Genomic DNA, 11,404 nt, shown 5'->3' with positions numbered 1-11,404 from the left:
ATGACATGACATCACACATGCATAACATAATTATATCCAATCATAGCATAAAATTAAATTAATTAATACATCTATATGACATACATATGACATGACATTAACAAATTTATAGTTATCATAATTTTATTTGGATATAAAATATATTTAAGGATTTGATTTCCATAAACCAAAATTCCTTAATTTAGATTAGGAAACAAATTTCAAATCTAATCACATATTTATCTTACGGAAATAATTTTTAATTAAGTAAATCGAATTAGAAAATAATTTCCTTAATTATAATTTTCTTAATTATTTTAGAATTTATAAAATTAGAATTTTTGGGATCGATCTAAGTTGTGCTAATCGATTGATACAATTAACTGATTGATTGGGAAGTTCCCAATCAATTAAGTGATCAATTACATCTTTTAACTTTTGAATAGAATGACTCTTAATCGATTCAGTAATCGATTCAGGATCTTAATCGATAAGCAATCAATTATGGAGCCTTTCTATTTACGAATACAGAGTTTTCAATTGAGTCAGTAATCGATTGATATGCTTAATTGATTCAGCAATCAATTAAGAACCTCTCTGTATGCAATTTCAGAGCTCTGAATCGATTGGGTAATCGATTCAGATGTTTAATCGATTGGTAATTGATTATGAAATATTCTGTTCATGATTTTTGCCGTTGAATCTGTAAAATATCATAACGAAAATAATAATAAGGTTTAATGGACAAATAACCTTAATGGAATTTTTAGGAGTTTTCTGAGAATTTTTTGGAGCTCGTATGACGTATTTTGAGGGGATAAATTTGTAGGCTTGGAAAAAAGTCTGTTTAGAATACCCAAAAATGAGAGTTGATTGAAAAAATAACCTATGCTTTAATTAAAGGGACCTAAGTACAAATTCCCTTTCCTATTCACTTCACGTCGTGCCCTACCCTCCTTCTTCGCCCGATGCCGCCTCCCCTCTCTCGACGTCGACCCCCTTCCCCTTCCCCGATCTCTTCGTCTCCCCCAACCTGTTGCGACGCCTCTTCTCCCACGCGTACAAAACCCATGGGCCAAGGAAGCTTCGAGCCCTCTCTCTTGCGTCATCTCCCCTCTCTGCGCCGACACCCCGACTTCTTCCTCTTCACCCGATCTCTCTTCATCGTCGACGCAAATCCATCGCCGCTCTCCTGATCCCGATGTTGCTGTCATGCCAGCACAGATTCACCATCATCGTGCCCTAGTGCCGCTCCACCGTCTCCTCTGCCCGAGTCGCCCTACACTGGGTTAGATTCGATTGAGAACAAGGGGCGCAGTTGAGGTCGTGGCTCTTTGTCTCAACCGCGTCAGCTGTTTCCCTCACACATCTTCACCAGATCTCCTCGCTGACACCACTAATGTGGTGATGATTCCTTCGCATTGATCTTCACTGGAGTAGGCCATGGTCCCGACCAGGTGCCACCACTGATCCTTCCTCTTCTCTCAATTTCCTTTGAGTTGGTGCCCTAGTGTTGTTGCTGCCCTTCTCTGCCATGGAACACCACCACAGTGACATTTGGATTTCATTCGAGAGTAATCTGTAGATTTAGATTAAGGTAAGATTAGATGGGTATTTGTATGATACACTATTGATTCACTCTTCTATTTGATCTACTAGCTAAGATGTTGTGGTTGATTACTAATTGGATCAGTTGGGGATTGGATTTAGCTAATTATTTAATTTGAATTAGCTAAATATGTTGATGCAGGACTCTGTTGAGACGGACGTGAGATTTATCTGATACGATCCTCTTTTTGAGGCGGGTACCTTTGGCATATCTCTTTTGATATTGTCATTCTGATATGCGTAATATGTTATAGCTAGTAGTAATGGTTATGTTTATATTTGCTTGGTATGTCACTACTTGATACCCGTAGTATGCCCATATTGTTATCTATTATATATTTTTGTTTATACCTCTTGATTCTTGCCATATGTACTTATGTTCATAGAAGTAGTGAGATACAATGTATTACCGAGTATAGGCTAGCTACTAGATATATGTGGCATATGTACCTAGATTTATTATTTGGCATATGTATCTAGTTTTATTATCTGGCATGTGTATCAAGATTTATTACCTGGCATGTATACCTAGATCCTTGTTATGGGCTCATTTTTTTCTTTTAGTACATATTATATGGAGGTTGATATTTTCAGGAGTTACATGCTTTAGTGTCATGCACCATTTTGCATGATTGCATGCTGAGCGATTGTCGGCTCCTTTATAGTTGAGCACATCTCTAGTTACATGATTTTCACATATAACCACTCATGGGTTAGTGGTACATCAGGCAGGGTGTGTGCAGTTTGCTTTGTCAGGGCTCCGCTGGTCCGCTCATGGGTAGTGTGACTGCAGCGTGGTAGCGGACAGCGATCCCTCCTCTTGACTATGACACAGGGAGATAAAAGCTTAGGCTCCCCCACTATGTTTGGAGTAGGAGGATAGGTGTACTCCGATAGCATCCTGTCCACTCGGTCACTCAGGAGTAGTGATGGCAGAGTGCATAGTTGTCATAGCCCTACCCACTCGACCTGACCATCGCGTGTGAGGTGGCTGACTGACGTCAGGGGTGACCATGTCATTTGCATCATATGCATGGATTTCATTTATTGCTTGTGCTTACTACATTTTGGATGCTGTATTTTGGTGGTTGCATATGATTAACATGCATACAGGAGACATGAGGTATTTGGTCTGATGACCCTTGTATCTGGATAGGAGGTTCTGGTGAGTATAACTTCTTCTGTTGTTCAGTTTTACATTTCTTGTTATTATTCAGAAGACTATACTGCATGATTATTGCTGATAGTTATATCTTACTATGTATGTCTGATCGATACCTGCTGAGTTCTTGAACTCACTTTATTGATTATTTTCTATTTTAGGTTGAAGCCATTAGGAGGTTCCAGTTGCTAGTCCCCACTCTATGTCGATATGGTTTTCTATTTCCGGACTTTGGTTCCTTGTTATGTGAACTAGACTTGTGATGTGTGTTTCTTGCACTCGTGGATCTTATATCAAGATTTTTTTGTATGCTGCCCATGTTTTTCACTGCAATAGTTTTTCGTTGTAGGTTGTGTTTTCCTCACTGTAGTGGAGTAGGTTATATATATATATAATTGTGTGGAATGTTTATTTAAATTATTGCTTATGCTTCGGCCGTGTTGGCTGAGGATTGAGAGGCCTTGAGGGCTATGTATTTATGGATTTAGATTATTGCCGGTACAGGGGAGATGCTGCTGGATTTTTCTCTGGCAGGGACTCCTTTGGGGCGTGATAGAATCGATCAACCAATCGATCTAGAGGTTAATTTTTGTGTTTTTTTGACTCCTTAATTGATTGAGAATAAATTCCAATTGATTACAAGAAGGTTTTTGTCATGAATTGATTAAGCAATCAATTAAATTAGTCGCTTAATTGATTGACATTAGTCGCTTAATTGATTTACAAGTATGTCAATCGATTGGCGGATCGATTAAAACTGATTCTGTGCGATTCTAATCTTGGATCTGGAAACAATTTTCCTTCATCATAATTTCCTTAATATCCAAAACAATACAACTATGATTACTACAATTTGTAAAACTAATTTTACGATTATGTCGAAGTATGATTGAGCTTTGATACCACTGTTGGGATATATCCCATGCGGTGTGTACTTAACACGTTTCGCAAAACATGCAGCAGAAGTAAAAATATGATAATAAAACTATTTTATTACAAAACACATGCCAAACACATGCATGATATAACTCACATAGACATAATTGTAGGTGCACGTTACAGGATGTGTAGGGAAAAGGCCATTAACTTTAACGACATTCACGAACCTCGCTTCTATTCATATCCATGCTAAGATCTTCAAGACAACTCTGGTGAGCAACAAGGTTCGCCTTTGATTAGTATTAACCAAGAGTGGAGGCGATGCGATCCAAGAGAAGGAAGAAGAAACGAAAGCTTAAGGAAGAAGAATTTCTTCCTCTTGGCTTGAGGTGGGCAGCGGTAGAGAGAGGAGAGAGGGAGGATATATATATATATATATATATAATCTTAGATGAGTTGGATTAGAAATTCCAAACCCAACCCAAAATTTGACCCATTAACCTCTTGGTTTGGTTCACAACCAAATCAACTTAGTTTTAAACCAAATTAATTTAGTTTATAACTAAACCAAATAAGGTCTAATTCTTCTATAAGAGATGTGACCCATCCATGCTACTATTCCGACAAAATATCTTCCATATTTGTCATTTGATTAATCCAACCAAACATCTTATTTCTTGATATGAAAATTGAATTCTCAAACTTATTTTACCTCTTTTAGATATTCATAGTGCATGTGACCTAATAAATTCTCAGTTTATCTTTGCTGCTCATAATTAACTATTTAATTATGGATCGATCATGAGTGACACCTAGTAGTACACCATGATCCCTAATTAATCAAAAAATTATAATAGATTCTAGAACTAGTTCTAAACCCTTCAATAGTTACAGTGAGTCGTGCTTTATTTCTTTCACTCATTTTATATCCACTTGGTTTAGGACATGGTTTATGTGTCTGTTCCCACTGGACTGAGTATGTCACACTTAGACTAAGTAATACTTCCTCGTCCTATAGATTCAAATTACTCCTACATATGTCTAAGAGTCTTATACTCTTAACATGTGATGCTTTATATAAACTTTGAGTAATAATTCTGACAAGTGGCTATAGGATATATGTCTCATCGCAAGGAGCGATGAATTCTCTATAAGCTATCTAAATACCTTCAGACACTTAGACTTATACCCAATTATCTTGGGTTTACATCTCCAAGGAGATTCTTTACTTAAGATATCAAAGTATAAGTCTCCATGACCAAGGTGACTTGAATACCTCAAGTCAAAGAAAACTTGCACTCGAGCTACAGTAAATACTTCACAGACATATCTATATATGTAGATATGTAGTTACAGTGAGTCGTGACTTATTTCTTTCACTCATTTTATATCCACTTGGTTTAGGACATGGTTTATGTGTCTGTTCCCACTGGACTGAGTATGTCACACTTAGGCTAAGTAATACTTCCTTGTCCTATAGATTCAAATTACTCCTACATATGTCTAAGAGTCTCATACTCTTAACATGTGATGCTTTATATAAACTTTGAGTAATAATCCTGACAAGTGGCTATAGGATATATGTCTCATCGTAAGGAGCGGTGAATTCTCTATAAGCTATCTAAATACCTTCAGACACTTAGACTTATACCCAATTATCTTGGGTTTACATCTCCAAGGAGATTCTTTACTTAAGATATCAAAGTATAAGTTTCCATGACCAAGGTGACTTGAATACCTCAAGTCAAAGAAAACTTGCACTCGAGCTACGGTAAATACTTCACAGACATATCTATATATGTAGAGAATGATATGAAGACTTACAGTAGGTCACTCCAATGAGCTAGTTATCATAACTAGCATCCACATTTAACTCTCGATATCTCAATATCTCCAACTAGTGAGTAACAACTGCTTGGTTAGACCAAGGAGTATAACTCGTGCTAGTCTCACAGAATCGATGATATTCAAATACATCAATTATTGACTAGGGAATGTTTCAATACTTTCATAATTACATATGTAGAGACTCTCACTAGTTGTGATCCAATTACATGTTCTCTCATGCTATGAGTCATATTGCAGACATAAGATTCAATCATACACATAAGTAAAGTGCACTCAAATAGTAAATCTATATTTATCAAAATAAATAGTACAAACTATAAGGTGATTGGCTTAGGACATCTCTCAAACATAACAACTTTCCCCTATATGAGTGAAGGCACAACTTCAGACAATTCGTTACTCACTTGTCCATTCATCGATTGCCACATGCCGAGAGGAACGAATCAAGGAAACCATATATGACATCCACTACTTTCCTATCCACTTAAATTGCCACGTATTCACAACTAGATGCTTTGAAGACTTCGCTGCTCAGTAAAACTTGACTAATTGCTTAATGAGATTTATTTATATTACTCAGGAGAACTTGAGTATATTGCTCGAAGATATTTGGTGATGTCGCTCGATAAAACATAAATATATTGCTCGGTCGAACTTTGCTCATATTATTTGGGATAATAGATTGATTTTGAGAATATTATATCTTCGTATGTACAGATTACTGTAGCATCCGAAATTATGATTGCTTGGGGAGATGAGGTTGATTTTCTGGAGTATTGTAGTGGTAACATTATAGCAGTTACTATAACAACACTGTTGTTGCATCAGTTATTGTAGCAGAGCAACTAAGCTACTGTAACAGTCAAGCAATATATTGTCTAGAAGAATAATATGATGGTTCTAGAATACTATAGAAGCATACTGTAGCAATGTTACTATAGCAGCCAAGAAATGGATTGCTTGGGGAGAACAATCTGACTTATGTAGTAAGGTATTGTAGCAGCTGAACAATATATTGCCCTGAAGAATAATCTGATGGTTTTGAAATATTGTAGTAGCATACTATAGCAGGAGGTATTGTAGCAGAGTTATTGTAGCAGCTGAGTAATGGATTGCTTGTGAGAATAATCTAGCTTGTGAAGTAAGGTACTATAGCAACTGAGCAATATATTGCCTGGAAGAATAATATGATGGTTTGGAATACTATAGTAGCACACTGTAGAAAGGGGCACTGTAGTAGAGTTATTGTAGCAGTCGAGCAATATGCTGTCTTGAAGAATAGTTTGATGGTTTTGGAATACTATAGCAACATTACTATAGTAGTCGAGCAATGGATTCTTATGGAGTAAGGCACTGTAGCATGGGTACTATAGCGGTGTTACTGTAGCACCTGAGAATGGATTGCTTGGGAGAAGATTCTAGCACTTGGATGCTTGGAGAAAAATGCGAATATCATCAGAAGTCCCTCCATCAAGTCGAACAGAAGAGCGAAGTCGAATGAAGTTTGATTAAGTGTGTAACCAAAGAGAACTATCTTGAGGATAAATCCAAATACCAACAATTATTATATTTTTGGATAAAGTCTCGGTGAGCATATTGACAGATTGAGATTGGTCTACTCACATGAACAATCATCTCTATTTTGTTAAATATAAATAGAGGTAAGACTATTACTTATGTAACATCTAATGAAGCTACACACATAGACATACATGTAAATTGGGGTTGCCTTGATTATTGTATCAAGATGAGATCATTTGTGAATTCATAATGATCATAGTAAATGCACCCACCATTTACTAAACTTGCTGGAGGTCAAATTTGAGTTCATGAGTTGAATTTAGGATTAGACATTGGGAATATCTAGATTAAAAATCTGTATGATGTTAAAATTTAGAAAGACATGCACTCTTTATTATTAAAGAGAAAAATATCATAGCATGTGATTCATACCACGTACTATAGCGACGATGAGAGTAGTAGAAGAATGGATCCCTATTTCCCTATTATGTAAGACCCTTGAGATCATAAGTTAATATCAATTTTATCCTAAGTGACTATTTAGCTATTTACTTGAAGTTCTAATTAGTGTATGCTATTTTAGCATGTATCTCATTGGCAATGGATGATTCAGTCTATAGAGCATAACTAGAAAGGCGACTGATTAAAATAAATAAATTCTAACTAAAAAGGAAGATTAAAATAGATTTACATATTTGACATTTATTCATTAGTCAACCAATTATATTTTTTGAGTACTTAAAATGTAATTATGAATAGTTATATTGATTAGAGATATTGAGCATGATCTCAACATATTTGTCATTATGAGGGATTAGAGATATTCATATTGATGTACATAATTTAATCTGGGGTAAATGTAAGATATTAATGTCTTTGATTCATTCTATAGAGCAGCTAAGTTAAGTGTAACTTTCTTAACATTAATTGCTCAGAGTGCTTACTATCACATGAACTATTTTTCCTTAAATATGGATTGGATGTACTGGTATGGTCTTTATGACTTGATTCTTACATAATCTTTGTGACTAGATGACCTTTATGAATTGACTTGGATGAGCAGAAGATGTTGGATGTGTACAGTTACTGCACACGTTATCGAGGAGTCAACAAGTAATGCCCACTCCTTTTCTTACATAGTCATCCAAGGAATCTACAAAAAGTGGTTCGTTTATTTGGGATTTGGTTCGTTCAAGTGCAAGAGGAAACAAAGGGATAAGAGGTGAAGGCTTTGTGTGATCTCTCTGAGGAAGAACATCCATGTAGAAAAGGGGTTTGATTTGTGAACCTCTGAAGGGCTCTTTGATCTTGTTGTGATTGCTCTTTCAACAACAAGCACAAAGGTCACGAGTTGCCATTTCCAATTGCACACAAAGGACAAAATCTTTGGCAGGTCACTGTAAGTGTTTATAGTTTACATATTTCATTTTTGTATTTTTATGCTTCAGAATCAACAGCCTCATTACTAAAGCGTCCATTATTTTCTTACAATTGTAAATCTATCGAAGCATAAAAGAGGTCTATTTGATAATGATGCTTAATGGTGAAATTGTCTTGACGAGGACAGACTGGACCTTGTCTATGAATATACATAACATTGAAATCAGGAATGCCAATATTTCAAAGTTCACAAAACAATTTCACTTTTATAAGAAAATTATCTCACTTGCTATCACTCATATGTTGAAGTAGATTCTTAGTAGATAATACAAGCTCTATTACATTTATAATATGACATACTTTGTAAAGCCTGATAAAGGATATTTGTGATCCCTATAATCTCTTTCATAATATATAAATGAATGTAAAATCAAAAGAAGTCATTTCATCATAAACAAATGTTGCATCTGCTCATTGAGAAGGAAGCTCATCTTCCATAACCTTGAGTAATACTATACACAATGCACTAAACATCTTAATTAGGTCCGCCATTGATCTCAAATGAGAACTCCAGCGCGTATCAATCGTTCATTGTAAAGTACATATCTAATTAAGTCCATGTCATGTCTAAATGTGCAATGTCATCCGCATGAGTATTCTTCAATTCATCATTATGCTTACATAAAGTACATATCTAATTAAGTCCATGTCATGTCTAAATGTGCAATGTCATCCGCATGAGTATTCTTCAATTCATCATTATGCTTACATAAAGAACCAATAATATTAACTATAAAAGTTCATCTATAAAAAATTAATAAATAAGTGTCACATTTTTTTTGATGCTACAACTAAAGCCAATTACAACCGATGAGCAAAGCAATGAATATAATAAACATTTATACAAACTTCTGTAATCAAAGCTTGCAATCCATTAAACTCGTCCCTCATATTACTAGCACCATCGTACCTTTGACCTCTAATATTTTGAACATCCAAATTGTACTGAGCCAAAGCAGAATATATAATATTTTTAAGGTCGAAGTTGCAGGATCATATACATGAACAAGCCAAAAAAAAAAGTTTTTGAATGAATCCATTAGTATTCATCAACCTCAATAGTATGAACATTTGCTCTTTTTTTTTTTTTAACTCATCTCAAGCTTCATCAACAATTATGCAATACTTGACAACTCCAATTTCTTTATGAATTATATTTTTCACTCTCACTTAAAGCACATGAAGTATTTGTTTCTGAATATCGTGACTTGTATACTTGATTTTTTTTGGAGTTTTCCCAATTGCCTTTGAAAGTTTGTCTTTGTACATGATTAGCACATCTAAAAATTTAAGAAAATTATTACCATTAGATGAACTAGATTTCCTATCATGGCCTCTAAATGGAATTCCTTGAGTGCAAGCAACAACATCACATATATGTGAACTTTTAATTGAAGATGATTAATTGTGATTGGTTCAACATTAGAATTGTTGAATTTTCTTGATATATTGTGGTTGGTTCGTCAAATCCTCACATGTCTTTTCAATAATACAATAGGGGTGAAGGTACATTATCTTTCCCTATATAGCCTAGGAAAGCACAAGTTTTTTATTGCAAACTTTTTTCCCATTATCAAATCCATTAACAATAAATGTAGTTTGATTATAGTATCCTGATGGTTTGTTGAAGATAAAACATAGAAAGCAATATTCTTTATCTTTAGCTGGTGAATACTCCAATCGAGAAAATTATTCATACCAAATAGATTGAAATCTTTGAGAGTGCTTAGTATGTTTATTTAATGGATATTCTCAAAGAATAGGTTGATATGTCTTTAGATTCAAATAGATCAATTTCTTCCGTTTTCATATTTTTGAATATTTAAGGAGGAATTTTAGATGGAAGAAAATTATTATTTGATTTTGTGATGGGGTTATAAAAGTTGCTAGATCTAGTTTTTGCTCTCTTCATTTGAAAAAAATTTATCAATCGTAACAAATTTTTTCATTTGAAATATATGAAACTTATTATAATGAAAAACAAGATCAAATTAGTTTAAATAAGTAAATAATAACAACATTAAACCAAACATTAAGATAAGTTTAAAAAGTGAATAATACAACATCCGCCTAGTTTTTTTTAATTATTTCATTAAATATTAAACCAATAATTCCACTTCCACTATTTACGCACTTTAATTTCTAAAATCACAAGATTAAATTAAAATATCCAAAATAATCATTTCTAATTTAAATCGTCATATATTTTCTATTTTAGCTTTAAATAATTCTAAACTAATATTCATGCTACTATTTTACTTAATTCCACGGAAATAATTTCAAAACTTGAACTAAAATTTTCAAACTTGTATTTACAATTGTAATTCATGAAACATTCAAATATCGAATTATATGACACAAGAAATTCAAAAAACTACAATTTGACAAGCTGAAAATTTTGTAAAATGCCCAAACAAATTTGGAAATTCATTAGATACCTCAAATCGATGCAAAGTTCGTACCTACATCTAAAGATGTAACAAATATCAATTATTGATATCAAAATTACATAAATCAATCCGCTCACTGTCAAATAACCTCTGAATTCTCAATTAATGGTTGGAGTCGTGCTCAAAACTTCTTAAAAATCATCGGCCCAAGTTGCACGATGGTCGACAACAACGATCAAATTCATGTGCATCGCCAACACGAAATAGGGCAGACGACTATTCTCAAGGTCACGATATTACTTCAAAAATTTAGTACCAAACTACTAATAGAAAATTTAGGTACATACTATTTGAATTTATAATTAATTTTGAATTTTGATGATTGAGGACGACACGATCGACAGTAAAAATAACAGCAAGGGTTTTAAAATAAGTTGGGGAGGGTGAGGGAGAAGGGCCACGATGTGCGCCGGCGGCGACAGTGATTGTGTTTATAGATGGAAAGAGATCGTTGGACTTCCATTTTATATTATCGACGTGGGAAAACAACATCATGTTGTCTGCAATTACTCAATGT

This window comes from Zingiber officinale, chromosome 6A (genome assembly GCF_018446385.1).
Source record: "Zingiber officinale cultivar Zhangliang chromosome 6A, Zo_v1.1, whole genome shotgun sequence".
Classification (NCBI taxonomy): domain Eukaryota; kingdom Viridiplantae; phylum Streptophyta; class Magnoliopsida; order Zingiberales; family Zingiberaceae; genus Zingiber; species Zingiber officinale.
Note: the sequence above shows the minus strand (reverse complement) of the source record.